A 17,222-nucleotide genomic window follows, 5' to 3' on the forward strand; every position below is an offset into this window, starting at 1 on the left:
AACAGAACGGTGTTGGCAGTATAAGAATATCTACAGCACCTTGTATTCCCAGGTGGTCTCCCATCCAAGTACTAACCAGGCCCAACACTGCTTAGCTTCCAAAATCAGATGAGATTGGGCGTATCCAGTGTGGTGTGGCTGTAGATGAGCTTTGTGGTTTCAGTTAGAACTTTTCTACTTCTAACTACTGGTTCATAAATGAATACGTTTGAAAATGGAATGCATCAACAGAACGGTGTTGGCAGTATAAAAATATCTACAGCACCTTGTATTCCCAGGTGGGCTCCCTTCCAAGTACTAACCAGGTCCAACACTGCTTAGCTTCCAAGATCAGATGAGATTGGGCATATCCAATGTGGTATGGCTGTAGATGAGCTTTGTGGTTACTGTTAGAACTTTTCTACTTCTAACTACAGGTTCATAAATGAATACGTTTGAAAATTGAATGCATCAACAGAATGGTGTTGGCAGTATAAAAATATCTACAGCACCTTGTATTCCCAGGTGGTCTCCCATCCAAGTACTAACCAGGCCCAACACTGCTTAGCTTCCAAGATCAGATGAGATTGGGCATATCCAGTGTGGTGTGGCTGTAGATGAGCTTTGTGGTTTTTGTTAGAACTTTTCTACTTCTAACTACTGGTTCATAAATGAGTACGTTTGAAAATGGAATGCATCAACAGAACGGTGTTGGCAGTATAAAAATATCTACAGCACCTTGTATTCCCAGGTGGTCTACCATCCAAGTACTAACCAGGCCCAACACTGCTTAGCTTCCAAGATCAGATGAGATTGAGCGTATCCAGTGTGGTGTGGCTGTAGATGAGCTTTGTGGTTTCTGTTAGAACTTTTCTACTTCTAACTACTGGTTCATAAATTAATACATTTGAAAATGGAAAACATCAACAGAACGGTGTTGGCAGTAAAAAAATATCTACAGCACCTTGTATTCCAAGGTGCTCTCCCATCCAAGTACTAACCAGGCCCAACACTGCTTAGCTTCCAAGATCAGATGAGATTGGGCGTATCCAGTGTGGTGTGGCTGTAGATGAGCTTTGTGGTTTCTGTTAGAACTTTTCTACTTCTAACTACTGGTTCATAAATGAGTACGTTTGAAAATGGAATGCATCAACAGAACGGTGTTGGCAGTATAAAAATATCTACAGCACCTTGTATTCCCAGGTGGTCTCCCATCCAACTACTAACCAGGCCCAACACTGCTTAGATTCCAAGATCAGATGAGATTGGGCGTATCCAGTGTGGTGTGACTGTAGATGAGCTTTGTGGTTTCTGTTAGAACTTTTCTACTTCTAACTACTGGTTCATAAATGAATACGTTTGAAAATGGAATGCATCAACAGAACGGTGTTGGCAGTATAAAAATATCTACAGCACCTTGTATTCCCAGGTGGTATCCCATCCAAGTACTAACCAGGCCAAACACTGCTTAGCTACCAAGATCAGATGAGATTGGGCGTATCCAATGTGGCTTGGCTGTAGATGAGCTTTGTGGTTTCTGTTAGAACTTTTCTACTTCTTACTACTGGTTCATAAATGAATACGTTTGAAAATGGAATGCATCAACAGAACGGTGTTGGCAGTATAAAAGTATCTACAGCACCTTGTATTCCCAGGTGGTCTCCCATCCAAGTACTAACCAGGCCCAATACTGCTTTGCTTCCAAGATCAGATGAGCTTGGGTGTATCCAGTGTGGTGTGGCTGTAGATGAGCTTTGTGGTTTCTGTTAGAACTTTTCTACTTCTAACTACTGGTTCATAAATTAATACGTTTGAAAATGGAATGCATCAACAGAACGGTGTTGGCAGTATAAAAATATCTACAGCACCTTGTATTCCCAGGTGGTCTCCCATCCAAGTACTAACCAGGCCCAACACTGCTTAGCTTCCAAGATCAGATGAGAATGGGTGTATCCAGTGTGGTGTGGCTGTAGATGAGCTTTGGGGTTTCTGTTAGATCTTTTCTACTTCTAACTACCGGTTCATAAATGAATACGTTTGAAAATGGAATGCATCAACAGAACGGTGTTGGCAGTATAAAAATATCTACAGAACCTTGTATTCCCAGGTGGTCTCCCATCCATGTACTAACCAGGCCCAACACTGCTTAGCTTCCAAGATCAGATGAGATTGGGTGTATCCAGTGTGGTGTGGCTGTAGATGAGCTTTGTGGTTTCTGTTAGATCTTTTCTACTTCTAACTACTGGTTCATAAATGAATACGTTTGAAAATGGAATGCATCAACAGAACGGTGTTGGCAGTATAAAAATATCTACAGCACCTTGTATTCCCAGGTGGTCTCCCATCCAAGTACTAACCAGGCCCAACACTGCTAAGCTGCCAAGATCAGATGAGATTGGGCGTATCCAGTGTGGTGTGGCTGTAGATGAGCTTTGTGGTTTCTGTTAGAACTTTTCTACTTCTAACTACTGGTTCATAAATGAATACATTTGAAAATGGAATGCATCAACAGAACGGTTGTCACGAACCTCGGGCAGCGGCGACCGCGCTTGTCCCTGCGGGTGGCCTGGTCTGCCCGGCGCCTCTCTTCCCCTGTCAGTCTCCGGCTTCAGCGGCGGGTCGGCGCTGCTCTCCGGCGGCTTCCCGGAAGCAAGGGCGCCGCCATCACAAGCGAGGGCAAGGAGGCGGAGCAGGTCTGACGTCACCTGCCTGCTCCGCCAATCAGGCTAGGGCGGGGAATTTAAAATCAGATACCAGGCAGAGATCCGATGCCTGAGTATCTTCGTTTCTCCTGTGGAAGCTATGATCCAGAGCTCCCTCGTCCCTGCAAGCATCCTGTGCTTCCAAGCATCCTGTCCCTGCAAGCATCCTGTGCTTCCAAGCATCCTGTCCCTGCAAGCATCCTGTGCTTCCAAGCATCCTGTGCCTACAAGCAACCTGTGCTTCCAAGCATCCTGTGCCTACAAGCAACCTGTGCTTCCAAGCATCCTGTGCCTACAAGCACCTCCGTGCCTCCAGTTACCTCCGTGTCTCCAAGCACCTCGTGCCTCCAAGCACCTCCGTGCCTCCAGTTACCTCCGTGTCTCCAAGCACCTCGTGCCTCCAAGCACCTCCGTGCCTCCAAGCACCTCCGTGCCTCCAAGCACCTCCGTGCCTCCAAGCACCTCGTGCCTCCAAGCACCTCCGCGCCTCAAGCACCTCCGTGCCTCCAGTTACCTCCGTGCCTCCAAGCACCTCCGTGCCTCCAAGCACCTCCGTGCCTCCAAGCACCTCGTGCCTCCAAGCACCTCGTGCCTCCAAGCACCTCCGCGCCTCAAGCACCTCCGTGCCTCCAGTTACCTCCGTGCCTCCAAGCACCTCCGTGCCTCCAAGCACCTCCGTGCCTCCAAGCACCTCGTGCCTCCAAGCACCTCGTGCCTCCAAGCACCTCCGCGCCTCAAAGCACCTCCGTGCCTCCAGTTACCTCCGTGTCTCCAAGCACCTCGTGCCTCCAAGCACCTCGTCCCTCCAAACACCTCGGTGTCTCCAAACACCTCCGTGCCTCCAAGCACCTCCGTGCCTCCAAACACCTCCGTGCCTCCAAGGGTCTCCCAGCACTCCCTGTACTCCCAGTACCTCAGTGCCTTCAATACCACAGTGTCTCCAATATCTCAGTACCCCAGCCTTCATTATTTCTACAAGTCTTGTCTTACAGGAGACCTACAAGAATTCCTCTGGGCCTCCCGCCTGCCGTCTTAGTTCTGCATGAGGAAGACCTACATCCGGCCATCTCTACTACGACCCAGTGGCGGTTCCTCTTCCCGGTCATCGGAAGAAGCCCCGAGTCCACAACACTCCCAAACCAGGTCAGTGATAGTATACTCAGGCCTCATGGACTCGGGGGATCGGAACACGGACTCTAGTGCCATCCAGAACCTGGCTTCTCGAGTGCAAAGTCAGGAAGCAGCACAAGGTCAGGTGATGCAGTACCTCCAGCAGTTGTCCGGGCGTCTGGATCAGATTCAGGCGTCTCTGGCCTCAGTAATTCCGGCTCCTGTTCCAGCAGTCGCACCAGTTGCCGTTGCCAGCAATGTTCAACCATCGGCCGGTGTCACTCCACGCCTTCAGTTGCCTACTCCGTCCCGCTATAATGGGAATCCCAAAAATTGTCGTGGTTTCTTGAACCAGTGCGAGGTACATTTCGAGCTACTTGCACACAACTTTCCTACAGACCGGTCCAAGGTAGCATATATTATTTCTCTGTTGGAAGGTTCTGCTTTGGATTGGGTGTCTCCATTATGGGAACGATCTGATCCCATGGTTTCCAACTACACCAACTTCATCTCGTCCTTTCGAAGGATTTTCGACGAGCCCGGCAGAATGACCACTGCTTCTTCCGATTTGCTCCGTGTTCGGCAGGGCGCCCGTTCCGTGGGCCAGTACGTGGTTCATTTCCAGACCATTGCTTCCGAACTACGCTGGAATAATGATGCCCTGAGAGCTGCCTTCTGGAACGGTCTTTCCGACCGGCTGAAAGACGAGCTGGTTACTAGAGATCTGCCGGATCCATTAGAAGATTTGATTTCCCTTTGCGTCAAGGTGGATCTTCGGATGCAGGAGCGTGGAAGAGAACGTAACCGTTCGGATCGTTCCAGGTTCCGGAATCCTACTCCTAGGCCGGTGGCCTCACCTAGCTCAGATGAGCCCATGCAAATTAACCGCTCCCGACTGTCTCCGGAAGAACGACAGCGTCGTCGTGAGGGTAAACTCTGCCTTTACTGTGGAGCCGCAGATCATTTTCTTAAATCTTGTAAAGTCCGTCCGGGAAACGGGCAGACCTAGCTTGTTCCGGAGGAGTCAAGCTGGGAGTTACGACAAAAGCTTCTCCAACTTCGGACTGCTTGCTTCCAGTAACTCTAGTCTCCAATTCAGTCTCCAGGTCTTGTGAAGCCCTATTGGATTCCGGAGCTGCAGGGAACTTCGTTTCTTCCTTCTGTGCCCAAAGTTTGGGTTTAAAGTTACGGCCTATCGAGCGGCCAATTTCACTGACGGCTATCAACGGGACTAGAATTTCCAAAGGTCTCATAATGTGGCGCACGGGGCCAGTTAAGCTGCGGGTCGGGGCTCTACATCAGGAAGATTTGGAACTCTTGGTAATCCCAGAAATGCCCCATGATCTGGTTCTTGGAATGCCTTGGCTGAAAAGTCATAACCCCCACATCGATTGGAAGTCGTCACAAATTCTGTCCTGGAGTTCCTTTTGTCACACTAATTGTCTTACTCCTGTTTGTCCGCTCCGTGTTACCTCCAAAACGGATGAAGAGCACATTCCGGAGGCATATCAAGGGTACAAGGACGTATTTTCGGAACAAGCTGCTGACCTGTTACCACCTCACAGGCCTTGGGACTGCCCTATTGACCTTGTCCCAGGGAAGACGCCACCTCGTGGTCGCACATATCCTCTGTCTCTTCCCGAGACTCAAGCCATGTCGGAGTATATTAAGTCCAATATGCTCAAGGGATTCATTCGCCCCTCTTCCTCCCCTGCTGGTGCAGGCTTCTTTTTCGTGAAGAAAAAGGACGGGGGGTTGAGACCATGCATCGACTACCGCGGCCTAAACGACATTACTATTAAGAATAAATACCCCTTGCCACTAATCACAGAGTTATTTGATAGGGTTCGTGGTGCCCGCATTTTTTCAAAACTCGACTTGAGAGGAGCTTATAATCTTATACGCATCCGAGAGGGGGATGAATGGAAGACTGCCTTTAATACCCGAGATGGGCATTACGAATACTTGGTGATGCCGTTTGGTCTTAGTAATGCTCCCGCGGTTTTCCAGGGATTCGTCAACGAAATCTTTCGTGATATGCTGTATCAGAGCGTTGTGGTATATCTGGACGACATACTGATTTTTTCCAAGAATCTTGTCGAACACAGGACTCAAGTCAAAGAGGTGCTACACCGTTTACAAGAGAATCATCTCTACGCCAAGCTTTCCAAATGTACCTTTGAAGTAACATCTATTCCGTTCCTCGGTTATGTCATCTCGGGGACGGAGCTTCGCATGGATCCGGAAAAGTTGTCGGCCATTCGTGATTGGACTCAGCCTCTTTCCCTGAAAGCAATACAAAGGTTCCTGGGCTTTGCGAACTACTACAGGAAATTCATTAAAGGTTTCTCCACCATTGTTGCACCCATTACTGCCCTGACGAGAAAGGGTTCTAATCCTAGTTTGTGGCCTCCGGAAGCCATTGTAGCTTTTTCTCGCTTAAAGTTAGCTTTCACGACGGCTCCAGTTCTCCAACAACCAAATTTCGAGGAACCCTTCTTCTTAGAAGTTGATGCATCTTCAGTCGGGGTGGGGGCTGTCCTCTCCCAGCATTCCTCTGATAAGAAATTACATCCGTGTGGCTTCCACTCTCGTAAATTCTCTCCAGCCGAACGAAATTACTCTATTGGAGACCAGGAACTCTTGGCAATCAAATCTGCCTTGGAAGAATGGAGATATCTTCTAGAATGGGCTAAACATGTGTTTACCATCTACACGGATCACAAGAATTTACTGTACATCAAATCCGCACAATGTTTGAATCCTCGCCAGGCGAGATGGGCACTTTTCTTTTCCCGATTCTCGTTCATTATCAAGTACCGTGCCGGGACTCTCAATATTAAAGCAGATGCGCTTTCCCGTTCACAGGTTCCCACAGACGAGGATGAACCTCCGGAGCGGGGTTTAATTCTGAATCCAGTTTCTGTCTCTGCTGCTTTAACTACTCCAGCTCCTCCTCCTGGAAGAATGTCCGTACCAGCTAGATTCCGCCCAGGAATACTACGGTGGGTCCATAACTCCAAGTTTTCCGGTCATCCCGGCGCTCAGAAGATGTACAAGTTTCTGCAAAGGTCTTACTGGTGGAACACCATGAGGAAGGATGTACAAGATTGCGTTAATTCGTGTCCCCAATGTACACAACATAAATCTCCTCGTCTGCCTCCTGCAGGGTTACTTCGTCCTCTGCCTATCCCTGTGAGACCCTGGACTCACATTTCCATGGACTTCATCACTGACTTGCCCTGTTCCAAGGGTTGCAACACCGTTTGGGTTATCGTTGACCGTTTTTCGAAGATGGCACACTTTGTGCCCTTGACTGGTCTTCCGACAGCACCGAAACTGGCTCTATTGTTTATCCGAGAACATTTTCGTTTGCATGGGTTGCCACAAGAGATTGTTTCTGACCGTGGAGTACAGTTCACCGCCAGGTTTTGGAAAGCCCTTTGTTCAACTCTACACATTAAACTTAAGTTTTCGTCGGCTTATCATCCCCAAACAAATGGACAAACGGAACGAGTCAATCAAGATCTAGAGACTTTTCTTCGGTTGTATCTCTCTCCTTCACAGGACAACTGGGTGGAGTTGTTGCCTTGGGCGGAGTTTGCCCATAACCATTTGTTTCATTCTTCCACTGGGGAATCACCATTTTTCGTCAACTACGGGTTCCATCCCCGTGTTCCGGAATTTCCAAGCCTTCCGATAATAGAGGTTCCTGCTGTAGCGTCCACTCTACGACACTTTGGACAAATTTGGAGAAAGGTTCATGCTAATCTTAAGCAGGTTTCTGTTCGGTACAAGTTCTTTGCAGATAAGAAACGGCAAGCCGCACCTCAATATAAAGTTGGGGACAGGGTATGGCTGTCCACACGGAATCTCCGGTTGAAGGTGCCCACCATGAAATTCGCTCCAAGGTTCATCGGTCCTTACCCTGTGCTACAAGTCTTAAATCCTGTGGTCTGTAAACTGGGTTTGCCTGCCCATCTTCGCATACCTAACGCCTTCCATGTTTCTCTACTCCGTCCCCTCATACTGAATCGATTCCACTCAGCACTCCCAAGGCCAACGTCCGTAGTGGCAGAAGCTGGAGCGGAGTTTGAAATCAAAGCTATTCTGGACTCTCGTTATCTTCATAAAAAATTACAGTACTTGGTGGACTGGAAGGGTTATGGACCTGAGGAGAGAAGTTGGATTGGGGCTACTGAAGTAACGGCTCCTCGTCTGATTCGGATCTTCCACTCCAGACATCCGACTAAGCCCGGGAAGTGTCCAGGGGCCACTCCTGGAGGAGGGGGTACTGTCACGAACCTCGGGCAGCGGCGACCGCGCTTGTCCCTGCGGGTGGCCTGGTCTGCCCGGCGCCTCTCTTCCCCTGTCAGTCTCCGGCTTCAGCGGCGGGTCGGCGCTGCTCTCCGGCGGCTTCCCGGAAGCAAGGGCGCCGCCATCACAAGCGAGGGCAAGGAGGCGGAGCAGGTCTGACGTCACCTGCCTGCTCCGCCAATCAGGCTAGGGCGGGGAATTTAAAATCAGATACCAGGCAGAGATCCGATGCCTGAGTATCTTCGTTTCTCCTGTGGAAGCTATGATCCAGAGCTCCCTCGTCCCTGCAAGCATCCTGTGCTTCCAAGCATCCTGTCCCTGCAAGCATCCTGTGCTTCCAAGCATCCTGTCCCTGCAAGCATCCTGTGCTTCCAAGCATCCTGTGCCTACAAGCAACCTGTGCTTCCAAGCATCCTGTGCCTACAAGCAACCTGTGCTTCCAAGCATCCTGTGCCTACAAGCACCTCCGTGCCTCCAGTTACCTCCGTGTCTCCAAGCACCTCGTGCCTCCAAGCACCTCCGTGCCTCCAGTTACCTCCGTGTCTCCAAGCACCTCATGCCTCCAAGCACCTCCGTGCCTCCAAGCACCTCCGTGCCTCCAAGCACCTCCGTGCCTCCAAGCACCTCGTGCCTCCAAGCACCTCGTGCCTCCAAGCACCTCCGCGCCTCAAGCACCTCCGTGCCTCCAGTTACCTCCGTGCCTCCAAGCACCTCCGTGCCTCCAAGCACCTCCGTGCCTCCAAGCACCTCGTGCCTCCAAGCACCTCGTGCCTCCAAGCACCTCCGCGCCTCAAGCACCTCCGTGCCTCCAGTTACCTCCGTGCCTCCAAGCACCTCCGTGCCTCCAAGCACCTCCGTGCCTCCAAGCACCTCGTGCCTCCAAGCACCTCGTGCCTCCAAGCACCTCCGCGCCTCAAAGCACCTCCGTGCCTCCAGTTACCTCCGTGTCTCCAAGCACCTCGTGCCTCCAAGCACCTCGTCCCTCCAAACACCTCGGTGTCTCCAAACACCTCCGTGCCTCCAAGCACCTCCGTGCCTCCAAACACCTCCGTGCCTCCAAGGGTCTCCCAGCACTCCCTGTACTCCCAGTACCTCAGTGCCTTCAATACCACAGTGTCTCCAATATCTCAGTACCCCAGCCTTCATTATTTCTACAAGTCTTGTCTTACAGGAGACCTACAAGAATTCCTCTGGGCCTCCCGCCTGCCGTCTTAGTTCTGCATGAGGAAGACCTACATCCGGCCATCTCTACTACGACCCAGTGGCGGTTCCTCTTCCCGGTCATCGGAAGAAGCCCCGAGTCCACAACACTCCCAAACCAGGTCAGTGATAACGGTGTTGGCAGTATAAAAATATCTACAGCACATTGTATTCCCAGGTGGTCTCCTATCCAAGTACTAACCAGGCCCAACACTGCTTAGCTTCCAATATCAGATGAGATTGGGCGTACTCAGTGTGGTGTGGCTGTAGATGACCTTTGTGGTTTCTGTTAGAACTTTTCTACTTCTAACTACTGGTTCATAAATGAATACGTTTGAAAATGGAATGCATCAACAGAACGGTGTTGGCAGTATAAAAATATCTACAGCACCTTGTATTCCCAGGTGGTCTCCCATCCAAGTACGAACCAGGCCCAACACTGCTTAGCTTCCAAGATCTGATGAGATTGGGCGTATCCAGTGTGGAGTGGCTGTAGATGAGCTTTGTGGTTTCTGTTAGAACTTTTCTACTTCTAACTACTGGTTCATAAATGAATAAGTTTGAAAATGGAATGCATCAACAGAACGGTGTTGGCAGTATAAAAATATCTACAGCACCTTGTATTCCCAGGTGGTCTCCCATCCAAGTACTAACCAGGCCCAACACTGCTTAGCTTCCAATATCAGATGAGATTGGGCGTATCCAGTGTGGTGTGGCTGTAGATGAGCTGTGGGGTTTCTGTTAGATCTTTTCTACTTCTAACTACTGGTTCATAAATGAATACGTTTGAAAATGGAATGCATCAACAGAACGGTGTTGGCAGTATAAAAATATCTACAGCACCTTGTATTCCCAGGTGGTTTCCCATCCAAGTACTAACCAGGCCCAACACTGCTTAGCTTCCAATATCAGATGAGATTGGGCGTACCCAGTGTGGTGTGGCTGTAGATGACCTTTGTGGTTTCTGTTAGAACTTTTCTACTTCTAACTACTGGTTCATTAATGAATACGTTTGAAAATGGAATGCATCAACAGAACGGTGTTGGCAGTATAAAAATATCTACAGCACCTTGTATTCCCAGGTGGTCTCCCATCTAAGTGCTAACCAGGCCCAACACTGCTTAGCTTCTAAGATCAGATGAGATTGGGCGTATCCAGTGTGGTGTGGCTGTAGATGAGCTTTGTGGTTTCTGTTAGAACTTTTCTACTTCTAACTACTGGTTCATAAATGAATACGTTTGAAAATGGAATGCATCAACAGAACGTTGTTGGCAGTATAAAAATATCTACAGCACCTTGTATTCCCAGGTGGTCTCCCATCCAAGTACTAACCAGGCCCAACACTGCTTAGCTTCCAAGATCAGATGAGATTGGGCGTATCCAGTGTGGTGTGGCTGTAGATGAGCTGTGGGGTTTCTGTTAGATCTTTTCTACTTCTAACTACTGGTTCATAAATGAGTACGTTTGAAAATGGAATGCATCAACAGAACGGTGTTGGCAGTATAAAAATATCTACAGCACCTTGTATTCCCAGGTGGCCTCCCATCCAACTACTAACCAGGCCCAACACTGCTTAGATTCCAAGATCAGATGAGATTGGGCGTATCCAGTGTGCTGTGACTGTAGATGAGCTTTGTGGTTTCTGTTAGAACTTTTTTACTTCTAACTACTGGTTCATAAATGAATACGTTTGAAAATGGAATGCATCAACAGAACGGTGTTGGCAGTATAAAAATATCTACAGCACCTTGTATTCCCAGGTGGTCTCCCATCCAAGTACTAACCAGGCCCAACACTGCTTAGCTTCCAAAATCAGATGAGATTGGGCGTATCCAGTGTGGTGTGGCTGTAGATGAGCTTTGTGGTTTCTGTTAGACCTTTTCTACTTCTAACTACTGGTTCATAAATGAATACGTTTGAAAATGGAATGCATCAACAGAACGGTGTTGGCAGTATAAAAATATCTACAGCACCTTGTATTCCCAGGTGGGCTCCCTTCCAAGTACTAACCAGGTCCAACACTGCTTAGCTTCCAAGATCAGATGAGATTGGGCATATCCAATGTGGTATGGCTGTAGATGAGCTTTGTGGATACTGTTAGAACTTTTCTACTTCTAACTACAGGTTCATAAATGAATACGTTTGAAAATGGAATGCATCAACAGAATGGTGTTGGCAGTATAAAAATATCTACAGCACCTTGTATTCCCAGGTGGTCTCCCATCCAAGTACTAACCAGGCCCAACACTGCTTAGCTTCCAAGATCAGATGAGATTGGGCATATCCAGTGTGGTGTGGCTGTAGATGAGCTTTGTGGTTTTTGTTAGAACTTTTCTACTTCTAACTACTGGTTCATAAATGAGTACGTTTGAAAATGGAATGCATCAACAGAACGGTGTTGGCAGTATAAAAATATCTACAGCACCTTGTATTCCCAGGTGGTCTACCATCCAAGTACTAACCAGGCCCAACACTGCTTAGCTTCCAAGATCAGATGAGATTGAGCGTATCCAGTGTGGTGTGGCTGTAGATGAGCTTTGTGGTTTCTGTTAGAACTTTTCTACTTCTAACTACTGGTTCATAAATTAATACATTTGAAAATGGAAAACATCAACAGAACGGTGTTGGCAGTAAAAAAATATCTACAGCACCTTGTATTCCAAGGTGCTCTCCCATCCAAGTACTAACCAGGCCCAACACTGCTTAGCTTCCAAGATCAGATGAGATTGGGCGTATCCAGTGTGGTGTGGCTGTAGATGAGCTTTGTGGTTTCTGTTAGAACTTTTCTACTTCTAACTACTGGTTCATAAATGAGTACGTTTGAAAATGGAATGCATCAACAGAACGGTGTTGGCAGTATAAAAATATCTACAGCACCTTGTATTCCCAGGTGGTCTCCCATCCAACTACTAACCAGGCCCAACACTGCTTAGATTCCAAGATCAGATGAGATTGGGCGTATCCAGTGTGGTGTGACTGTAGATGAGCTTTGTGGTTTCTGTTAGAACTTTTCTACTTCTAACTACTGGTTCATAAATGAATACGTTTGAAAATGGAATGCATCAACAGAACGGTGTTGGCAGTATAAAAATATCTACAGCACCTTGTATTCCCAGGTGGTATCCCATCCAAGTACTAACCAGGCCAAACACTGCTTAGCTACCAAGATCAGATGAGATTGGGCGTATCCAATGTGGCTTGGCTGTAGATGAGCTTTGTGGTTTCTGTTAGAACTTTTCTACTTCTTACTACTGGTTCATAAATGAATACGTTTGAAAATGGAATGCATCAACAGAACGGTGTTGGCAGTATAAAAGTATCTACAGCACCTTGTATTCCCAGGTGGTCTCCCATCCAAGTACTAACCAGGCCCAACACTGCTTTGCTTCCAAGATCAGATGAGCTTGGGTGTATCCAGTGTGGTGTGGCTGTAGATGAGCTTTGTGGTTTCTGTTAGAACTTTTCTACTTCTAACTACTGGTTCATAAATTAATACGTTTGAAAATGGAATGCATCAACAGAACGGTGTTGGCAGTATAAAAATATCTACAGCACCTTGTATTCCCAGGTGGTCTCCCATCCAAATACTAACCAGGACCAACACTGCTTAGCTTCCAAGATCAGATGAGAATGGGTGTATCCAGTGTGGTGTGGCTGTAGATAAGCTTTGGGGTTTCTGTTAGATCTTTTCTACTTCTAACTACCGGTTCATAAATGAATACGTTTGAAAATGGAATGCATCAACAGAACGGTGTTGGCAGTATAAAAATATCTACAGAACCTTGTATTCCCAGGTGGTCTCCCGTCCATGTACTAACCAGGCCCAACACTGCTTAGCTTCCAAGATCAGATGAGATTGGGTGTATCCAGTGTGGTGTGGCTGTAGATGAGCTTTGTGGTTTCTGTTAGATCTTTTCTACTTCTAACTAATGGTTCATAAATGAATACGTTTGAAAATGGAATGCATCAACAGAACGGTGTTGGCAGTATAAAAATATCTACAGCACCTTGTATTCCCAGGTGGTCTCCCATCCAAGTACTAACCAGGCCCAACACTGCTAAGCTGCCAAGATCAGATGAGATTGGGCGTATCCAGTGTGGTGTGGCTGTAGATGAGCTTTGTGGTTTCTGTTAGAACTTTTCTACTTCTAACTACTGGTTCATAAATGAATACATTTGAAAATGGAATGCATCAACAGAACGGTGTTGGCAGTATAAAAATATCTACAGCACATTGTATTCCCAGGTTGTCTCCCATCCAAGTACTAACCAGGCCCTACACTGCTAAGCTTCCAAGATCAGATGAGATTGGGCGTATCCAGTGTGGTGTGGCTGTAGATGAGCTTTGTGGTTTCTGTTAGAACTTTTCTACTTCTAACTACTGGTTCATAAATGAGTACGTTTGAAAATGGAATGCATCAACAGAACGGTGTTGGCAGTATAAAAATATCTACAGCACCTTGTATTCCCAGGTGGTCTCCCATCCAAGTACTAACCAGGCCCAACACTGCTAAGCTTCCAAGATCAGATGAGATTGGGCGTATCCAGTGTGGTGTGGCTGTAGATGAGCTTTGTGGTTTCTGTTAGAACTTTTCTACTTCTAACTACTGGTTCATAAATGAGTACGTTTGAAAATGGAATGCATCAACAGAACGGTGTTGGCAGTATAAAAATATCTACAGCACCTTGTATTCCCAGGTGGTCTCCCATCCAACTACTAACCAGGCCCAACACTGCTTAGATTCCAAGATCAGATGAGATTGGGCGTATCCAGTGTGCTGTGACTGTAGATGAGCTTTGTGGTTTCTGTTAGAACTTTTTTTACTTCTAACTACTGGTTCATAAATGAATACGTTTGAAAATGGAATGCATCAACAGAACGGTGTTGGCAGTATAAAAATATCTACAGCACCTTGTATTCCCAGGTGGTCTCCCATCCAAGTACTAACCAGGCCCAACACTGCTTAGCTTCCAAAATCAGATGAGATTGGGCGTATCCAGTGTGGTGTGGCTGTAGATGAGCTTTGTGGTTTCTGTTAGAACTTTTCTACTTCTAACTACTGGTTCATAAATGAATACGTTTGAAAATGGAATGCATCAACAGAACGGTGTTGGCAGTATAAAAATATCTACAGCACCTTGTATTCCCAGGTGGGCTCCCTTCCAAGTACTAACCAGGTCCAACACTGCTTAGCTTCCAAGATCAGATGAGATTGGGCATATCCAATGTGGTATGGCTGTAGATGAGCTTTATGGTTACTGTTAGAACTTTTCTACTTCTAACTACAGGTTCATAAATGAATACGTTTGAAAATGGAATGCATCAACAGAATGGTGTTGGCAGTATAAAAATATCTACAGCACCTTGTATTCCCAGGTGGTCTCCCATCCAAGTACTAACCAGGCCCAACACTGCTTAGCTTCCAAGATCAGATGAGATTGGGCATATCCAGTGTGGTGTGGCTGTAGATGAGCTTTGTGGTTTTTGTTAGAACTTTTCTACTTCTAACTACTGGTTCATAAATGAGTACGTTTGAAAATGGAATGCATCAACAGAACGGTGTTGGCAGTATAAAAATATCTACAGCACCTTGTATTCCCAGGTGGTCTACCATCCAAGTACTAACCAGGCCCAACACTGCTTAGCTTCCAAGATCAGATGAGATTGAGCGTATCCAGTGTGGTGTGGCTGTAGATGAGCTTTGTGGTTTCTGTTAGAACTTTTCTACTTCTAACTACTGGTTCATAAATTAATACATTTGAAAATGGAAAACATCAACAGAACGGTGTTGGCAGTAAAAAAATATCTACAGCACCTTGTATTCCAAGGTGCTCTCCCATCCAAGTACTAACCAGGCCCAACACTGCTTAGCTTCCAAGATCAGATGAGATTGGGCGTATCCAGTGTGGTGTGGCTGTAGATGAGCTTTGTGGTTTCTGTTAGAACTTTTCTACTTCTAACTACTGGTTCATAAATGAGCACGTTTGAAAATGGAATGCATCAACAGAACGGTGTTGGCAGTATAAAAATATCTACAGCACCTTGTATTCCCAGGTGGTCTCCCATCCAACTACTAACCAGGCCCAACACTGCTTAGATTCCAAGATCAGATGAGATTGGGCGTATCCAGTGTGGTGTGACTGTAGATGAGCTTTGTGGTTTCTGTTAGAACTTTTCTACTTCTAACTACTGGTTCATAAATGAATACGTTTGAAAATGGAATGCATCAACAGAACGGTGTTGGCAGTATAAAAATATCTACAGCACCTTGCATTCCCAGGTGGTATCCCATCCAAGTACTAACCAGGCCAAACACTGCTTAGCTACCAAGATCAGATGAGATTGGGCGTATCCAATGTGGCTTGGCTGTAGATGAGCTTTGTGGTTTCTGTTAGAACTTTTCTACTTCTTACTACTGGTTCATAAATGAATACGTTTGAAAATGGAATGCATCAACAGAACGGTGTTGGCAGTATAAAAGTATCTACAGCACCTTGTATTCCCAGGTGGTCTCCCATCCAAGTACTAACCAGGCCCAACACTGCTTTGCTTCCAAGATCAGATGAGCTTGGGTGTATCCAGTGTGGTGTGGCTGTAGATGAGCTTTGTGGTTTCTGTTAGAACTTTTCTACTTCTAACTACTGGTTCATAAATTAATACGTTTGAAAATGGAATGCATCAACAGAACGGTGTTGGCAGTATAAAAATATCTACAGCACCTTGTATTCCCAGATGGTCTCCCATCCAAGTACTAACCAGGCACAACACTGCTAAGCTGCCAAGATCAGATGAGATTGGGCGTATCCAGTGTGGTGTGGCTGTAGATGAGCTTTGTGGTTTCTGTTAGAACTTTTCTACTTCTAACTACTGGTTCATAAATGAATACATTTGAAAATGGAATGCATCAACAGAACGGTGTTGGCAGTATAAAAATATCTACAGCACATTGTATTCCCAGGTTGTCTCCTATCCAAGTACTAACCAGGCCCAACACTGCTTAGCTTCCAATATCAGATGAGATTGGGCGTACTCAGTGTGGTGTGGCTGTAGATGACCTTTGTGGTTTCTGTTAGAACTTTTCTACTTCTAACTACTGGTTCATAAATGAATACGTTTGAAAATGGAATGCATCAACAGAACGGTGTTGGCAGTATAAAAATATCTACAGCACCTTGTATTCCCAGGTGGTCTCCCATCCAAGTACGAACCAGGCCCAACACTGCTTAGCTTCCAAGATCTGATGAGATTGGGCGTATCCAGTGTGGAGTGGCTGTAGATGAGCTTTGTGGTTTCTGTTAGAACTTTTCTACTTCTAACTACTGGTTCATAAATGAATAAGTTTGAAAATGGAATGCATCAACAGAACGGTGTTGGCAGTATAAAAATATCTACAGCACCTTGTATTCCCAGGTGGTCTCCCATCCAAGTACTAACCAGGCCCAACACTGCTTAGCTTCCAATATCAGATGAGATTGGGCGTACCCAGTGTGGTGTGGCTGTAGATGACCTTTGTGGTTTCTGTTAGAACTTTTCTACTTCTAACTACTGGTTCATTAATGAATACATTTGAAAATGGAATGCATCAACAGAACGGTGTTGGCAGTATAAAAATATCTACAGCACCTTGTATTCCCAGGTGGTCTCCCATCTAAGTGCTAACCAGGCCCAACACTGCTTAGCTTCCAAGATCAGATGAGATTGGGCGTATCCAGTGTGGTGTGGCTGTAGATGAGCTTTGTGGTTTCTGTTAGAACTTTTCTACTTCTAACTACTGGTTCATAAATGAATACGTTTGAAAATGGAATGCATCAACAGAACGTTGTTGGCAGTATAAAAATATCTACAGCACCTTGTATTCCCAGGTGGTCTCCCATCCAAGTACTAACCAGGCCCAACACTGCTTAGCTTCTAAG

At 46.6% G+C, this 17,222-nt stretch overlaps 27 non-coding genes and 19 pseudogenes across 27 annotated transcripts in view; all 46 read right to left on the minus strand.

Annotated features, from left to right (window-relative positions):
• Positions 1 to 27: 27 nt before the first annotated feature.
• On the minus strand, positions 28 to 146 carry LOC135062827 (5S ribosomal RNA). The gene has a single exon (XR_010249169.1). It is a non-coding gene; the product is annotated as a 5S ribosomal RNA (ribosomal RNA).
• Positions 147 to 253: 107 nt separating this feature from the next.
• On the minus strand, positions 254 to 372 carry LOC134887428 (5S ribosomal RNA; annotated as a pseudogene).
• Positions 373 to 479: 107 nt separating this feature from the next.
• On the minus strand, positions 480 to 598 carry LOC135059136 (5S ribosomal RNA). The gene has a single exon (XR_010245551.1). It is a non-coding gene; the product is annotated as a 5S ribosomal RNA (ribosomal RNA).
• A 107-nt stretch (positions 599 to 705) lies between these two features.
• LOC135066627 (5S ribosomal RNA) lies at positions 706 to 824 on the minus strand. The gene has a single exon (XR_010252870.1). It is a non-coding gene; the product is annotated as a 5S ribosomal RNA (ribosomal RNA).
• Positions 825 to 931: 107 nt separating this feature from the next.
• LOC134886558 (5S ribosomal RNA) lies at positions 932 to 1,050 on the minus strand. The gene has a single exon (XR_010170638.1). It is a non-coding gene; the product is annotated as a 5S ribosomal RNA (ribosomal RNA).
• Positions 1,051 to 1,157: 107 nt separating this feature from the next.
• On the minus strand, positions 1,158 to 1,276 carry LOC134887462 (5S ribosomal RNA; annotated as a pseudogene).
• Positions 1,277 to 1,383: 107 nt separating this feature from the next.
• Positions 1,384 to 1,502, minus strand: LOC134892366 (5S ribosomal RNA; annotated as a pseudogene).
• Positions 1,503 to 1,609: 107 nt separating this feature from the next.
• On the minus strand, positions 1,610 to 1,728 carry LOC134887265 (5S ribosomal RNA; annotated as a pseudogene).
• Positions 1,729 to 1,835: 107 nt separating this feature from the next.
• LOC135061666 (5S ribosomal RNA) lies at positions 1,836 to 1,954 on the minus strand. Its single transcript, XR_010248041.1, has one exon. It is a non-coding gene; the product is annotated as a 5S ribosomal RNA (ribosomal RNA).
• Positions 1,955 to 2,061: 107 nt separating this feature from the next.
• On the minus strand, positions 2,062 to 2,180 carry LOC135070087 (5S ribosomal RNA). The gene has a single exon (XR_010256262.1). It is a non-coding gene; the product is annotated as a 5S ribosomal RNA (ribosomal RNA).
• Positions 2,181 to 2,287: 107 nt separating this feature from the next.
• On the minus strand, positions 2,288 to 2,406 carry LOC135069779 (5S ribosomal RNA). Its single transcript, XR_010255961.1, has one exon. It is a non-coding gene; the product is annotated as a 5S ribosomal RNA (ribosomal RNA).
• A 7,055-nt stretch (positions 2,407 to 9,461) lies between these two features.
• Positions 9,462 to 9,580, minus strand: LOC134893585 (5S ribosomal RNA; annotated as a pseudogene).
• A 107-nt stretch (positions 9,581 to 9,687) lies between these two features.
• LOC135067227 (5S ribosomal RNA) lies at positions 9,688 to 9,806 on the minus strand. Its single transcript, XR_010253448.1, has one exon. It is a non-coding gene; the product is annotated as a 5S ribosomal RNA (ribosomal RNA).
• A 107-nt stretch (positions 9,807 to 9,913) lies between these two features.
• Positions 9,914 to 10,032, minus strand: LOC135064252 (5S ribosomal RNA). The gene has a single exon (XR_010250563.1). It is a non-coding gene; the product is annotated as a 5S ribosomal RNA (ribosomal RNA).
• Positions 10,033 to 10,139: 107 nt separating this feature from the next.
• LOC134885941 (5S ribosomal RNA) lies at positions 10,140 to 10,258 on the minus strand. The gene has a single exon (XR_010170041.1). It is a non-coding gene; the product is annotated as a 5S ribosomal RNA (ribosomal RNA).
• A 107-nt stretch (positions 10,259 to 10,365) lies between these two features.
• Positions 10,366 to 10,484, minus strand: LOC134890240 (5S ribosomal RNA; annotated as a pseudogene).
• Positions 10,485 to 10,591: 107 nt separating this feature from the next.
• On the minus strand, positions 10,592 to 10,710 carry LOC134900188 (5S ribosomal RNA). The gene has a single exon (XR_010173703.1). It is a non-coding gene; the product is annotated as a 5S ribosomal RNA (ribosomal RNA).
• A 107-nt stretch (positions 10,711 to 10,817) lies between these two features.
• On the minus strand, positions 10,818 to 10,936 carry LOC134894578 (5S ribosomal RNA; annotated as a pseudogene).
• A 107-nt stretch (positions 10,937 to 11,043) lies between these two features.
• Positions 11,044 to 11,162, minus strand: LOC135062828 (5S ribosomal RNA). Its single transcript, XR_010249170.1, has one exon. It is a non-coding gene; the product is annotated as a 5S ribosomal RNA (ribosomal RNA).
• A 107-nt stretch (positions 11,163 to 11,269) lies between these two features.
• Positions 11,270 to 11,388, minus strand: LOC134887429 (5S ribosomal RNA; annotated as a pseudogene).
• Positions 11,389 to 11,495: 107 nt separating this feature from the next.
• On the minus strand, positions 11,496 to 11,614 carry LOC135059137 (5S ribosomal RNA). Its single transcript, XR_010245552.1, has one exon. It is a non-coding gene; the product is annotated as a 5S ribosomal RNA (ribosomal RNA).
• A 107-nt stretch (positions 11,615 to 11,721) lies between these two features.
• Positions 11,722 to 11,840, minus strand: LOC135066628 (5S ribosomal RNA). The gene has a single exon (XR_010252871.1). It is a non-coding gene; the product is annotated as a 5S ribosomal RNA (ribosomal RNA).
• A 107-nt stretch (positions 11,841 to 11,947) lies between these two features.
• On the minus strand, positions 11,948 to 12,066 carry LOC134886559 (5S ribosomal RNA). Its single transcript, XR_010170640.1, has one exon. It is a non-coding gene; the product is annotated as a 5S ribosomal RNA (ribosomal RNA).
• Positions 12,067 to 12,173: 107 nt separating this feature from the next.
• On the minus strand, positions 12,174 to 12,292 carry LOC134887464 (5S ribosomal RNA; annotated as a pseudogene).
• Positions 12,293 to 12,399: 107 nt separating this feature from the next.
• On the minus strand, positions 12,400 to 12,518 carry LOC134892367 (5S ribosomal RNA; annotated as a pseudogene).
• A 107-nt stretch (positions 12,519 to 12,625) lies between these two features.
• LOC135066663 (5S ribosomal RNA) lies at positions 12,626 to 12,744 on the minus strand. The gene has a single exon (XR_010252904.1). It is a non-coding gene; the product is annotated as a 5S ribosomal RNA (ribosomal RNA).
• A 107-nt stretch (positions 12,745 to 12,851) lies between these two features.
• LOC134888263 (5S ribosomal RNA) lies at positions 12,852 to 12,970 on the minus strand (annotated as a pseudogene).
• A 107-nt stretch (positions 12,971 to 13,077) lies between these two features.
• LOC134888306 (5S ribosomal RNA) lies at positions 13,078 to 13,196 on the minus strand (annotated as a pseudogene).
• A 107-nt stretch (positions 13,197 to 13,303) lies between these two features.
• On the minus strand, positions 13,304 to 13,422 carry LOC135069780 (5S ribosomal RNA). The gene has a single exon (XR_010255962.1). It is a non-coding gene; the product is annotated as a 5S ribosomal RNA (ribosomal RNA).
• Positions 13,423 to 13,529: 107 nt separating this feature from the next.
• LOC134894361 (5S ribosomal RNA) lies at positions 13,530 to 13,648 on the minus strand (annotated as a pseudogene).
• A 107-nt stretch (positions 13,649 to 13,755) lies between these two features.
• Positions 13,756 to 13,874, minus strand: LOC135066314 (5S ribosomal RNA). Its single transcript, XR_010252565.1, has one exon. It is a non-coding gene; the product is annotated as a 5S ribosomal RNA (ribosomal RNA).
• A 107-nt stretch (positions 13,875 to 13,981) lies between these two features.
• Positions 13,982 to 14,100, minus strand: LOC134893041 (5S ribosomal RNA; annotated as a pseudogene).
• A 108-nt stretch (positions 14,101 to 14,208) lies between these two features.
• LOC135062829 (5S ribosomal RNA) lies at positions 14,209 to 14,327 on the minus strand. Its single transcript, XR_010249171.1, has one exon. It is a non-coding gene; the product is annotated as a 5S ribosomal RNA (ribosomal RNA).
• Positions 14,328 to 14,434: 107 nt separating this feature from the next.
• Positions 14,435 to 14,553, minus strand: LOC134887430 (5S ribosomal RNA; annotated as a pseudogene).
• A 107-nt stretch (positions 14,554 to 14,660) lies between these two features.
• On the minus strand, positions 14,661 to 14,779 carry LOC135059138 (5S ribosomal RNA). The gene has a single exon (XR_010245553.1). It is a non-coding gene; the product is annotated as a 5S ribosomal RNA (ribosomal RNA).
• Positions 14,780 to 14,886: 107 nt separating this feature from the next.
• LOC135066630 (5S ribosomal RNA) lies at positions 14,887 to 15,005 on the minus strand. The gene has a single exon (XR_010252873.1). It is a non-coding gene; the product is annotated as a 5S ribosomal RNA (ribosomal RNA).
• A 107-nt stretch (positions 15,006 to 15,112) lies between these two features.
• LOC134886560 (5S ribosomal RNA) lies at positions 15,113 to 15,231 on the minus strand. Its single transcript, XR_010170641.1, has one exon. It is a non-coding gene; the product is annotated as a 5S ribosomal RNA (ribosomal RNA).
• Positions 15,232 to 15,338: 107 nt separating this feature from the next.
• Positions 15,339 to 15,457, minus strand: LOC134887465 (5S ribosomal RNA; annotated as a pseudogene).
• A 107-nt stretch (positions 15,458 to 15,564) lies between these two features.
• LOC134893423 (5S ribosomal RNA) lies at positions 15,565 to 15,683 on the minus strand (annotated as a pseudogene).
• A 107-nt stretch (positions 15,684 to 15,790) lies between these two features.
• On the minus strand, positions 15,791 to 15,909 carry LOC135066665 (5S ribosomal RNA). The gene has a single exon (XR_010252906.1). It is a non-coding gene; the product is annotated as a 5S ribosomal RNA (ribosomal RNA).
• Positions 15,910 to 16,016: 107 nt separating this feature from the next.
• Positions 16,017 to 16,135, minus strand: LOC134892099 (5S ribosomal RNA; annotated as a pseudogene).
• A 107-nt stretch (positions 16,136 to 16,242) lies between these two features.
• Positions 16,243 to 16,361, minus strand: LOC134894862 (5S ribosomal RNA; annotated as a pseudogene).
• Positions 16,362 to 16,468: 107 nt separating this feature from the next.
• LOC135067228 (5S ribosomal RNA) lies at positions 16,469 to 16,587 on the minus strand. Its single transcript, XR_010253449.1, has one exon. It is a non-coding gene; the product is annotated as a 5S ribosomal RNA (ribosomal RNA).
• A 107-nt stretch (positions 16,588 to 16,694) lies between these two features.
• Positions 16,695 to 16,813, minus strand: LOC135069424 (5S ribosomal RNA). Its single transcript, XR_010255605.1, has one exon. It is a non-coding gene; the product is annotated as a 5S ribosomal RNA (ribosomal RNA).
• Positions 16,814 to 16,920: 107 nt separating this feature from the next.
• Positions 16,921 to 17,039, minus strand: LOC135070426 (5S ribosomal RNA). Its single transcript, XR_010256591.1, has one exon. It is a non-coding gene; the product is annotated as a 5S ribosomal RNA (ribosomal RNA).
• A 107-nt stretch (positions 17,040 to 17,146) lies between these two features.
• The window catches only part of LOC135060823 (5S ribosomal RNA), a 119-nt gene continuing 43 nt past the window's right edge, over positions 17,147 to 17,222 (minus strand). The window contains exon 1 of the ribosomal RNA XR_010247217.1: positions 17,147 to 17,222. This exon is cut by the window's right edge and continues 43 nt beyond it. This is a non-coding gene — a ribosomal RNA (5S ribosomal RNA).

The sequence above is a fragment of the Pseudophryne corroboree genome, chromosome 3 (assembly GCF_028390025.1).
Source record: "Pseudophryne corroboree isolate aPseCor3 chromosome 3, aPseCor3.hap2, whole genome shotgun sequence".
In the NCBI taxonomy this organism is placed as follows: domain Eukaryota; kingdom Metazoa; phylum Chordata; class Amphibia; order Anura; family Myobatrachidae; genus Pseudophryne; species Pseudophryne corroboree.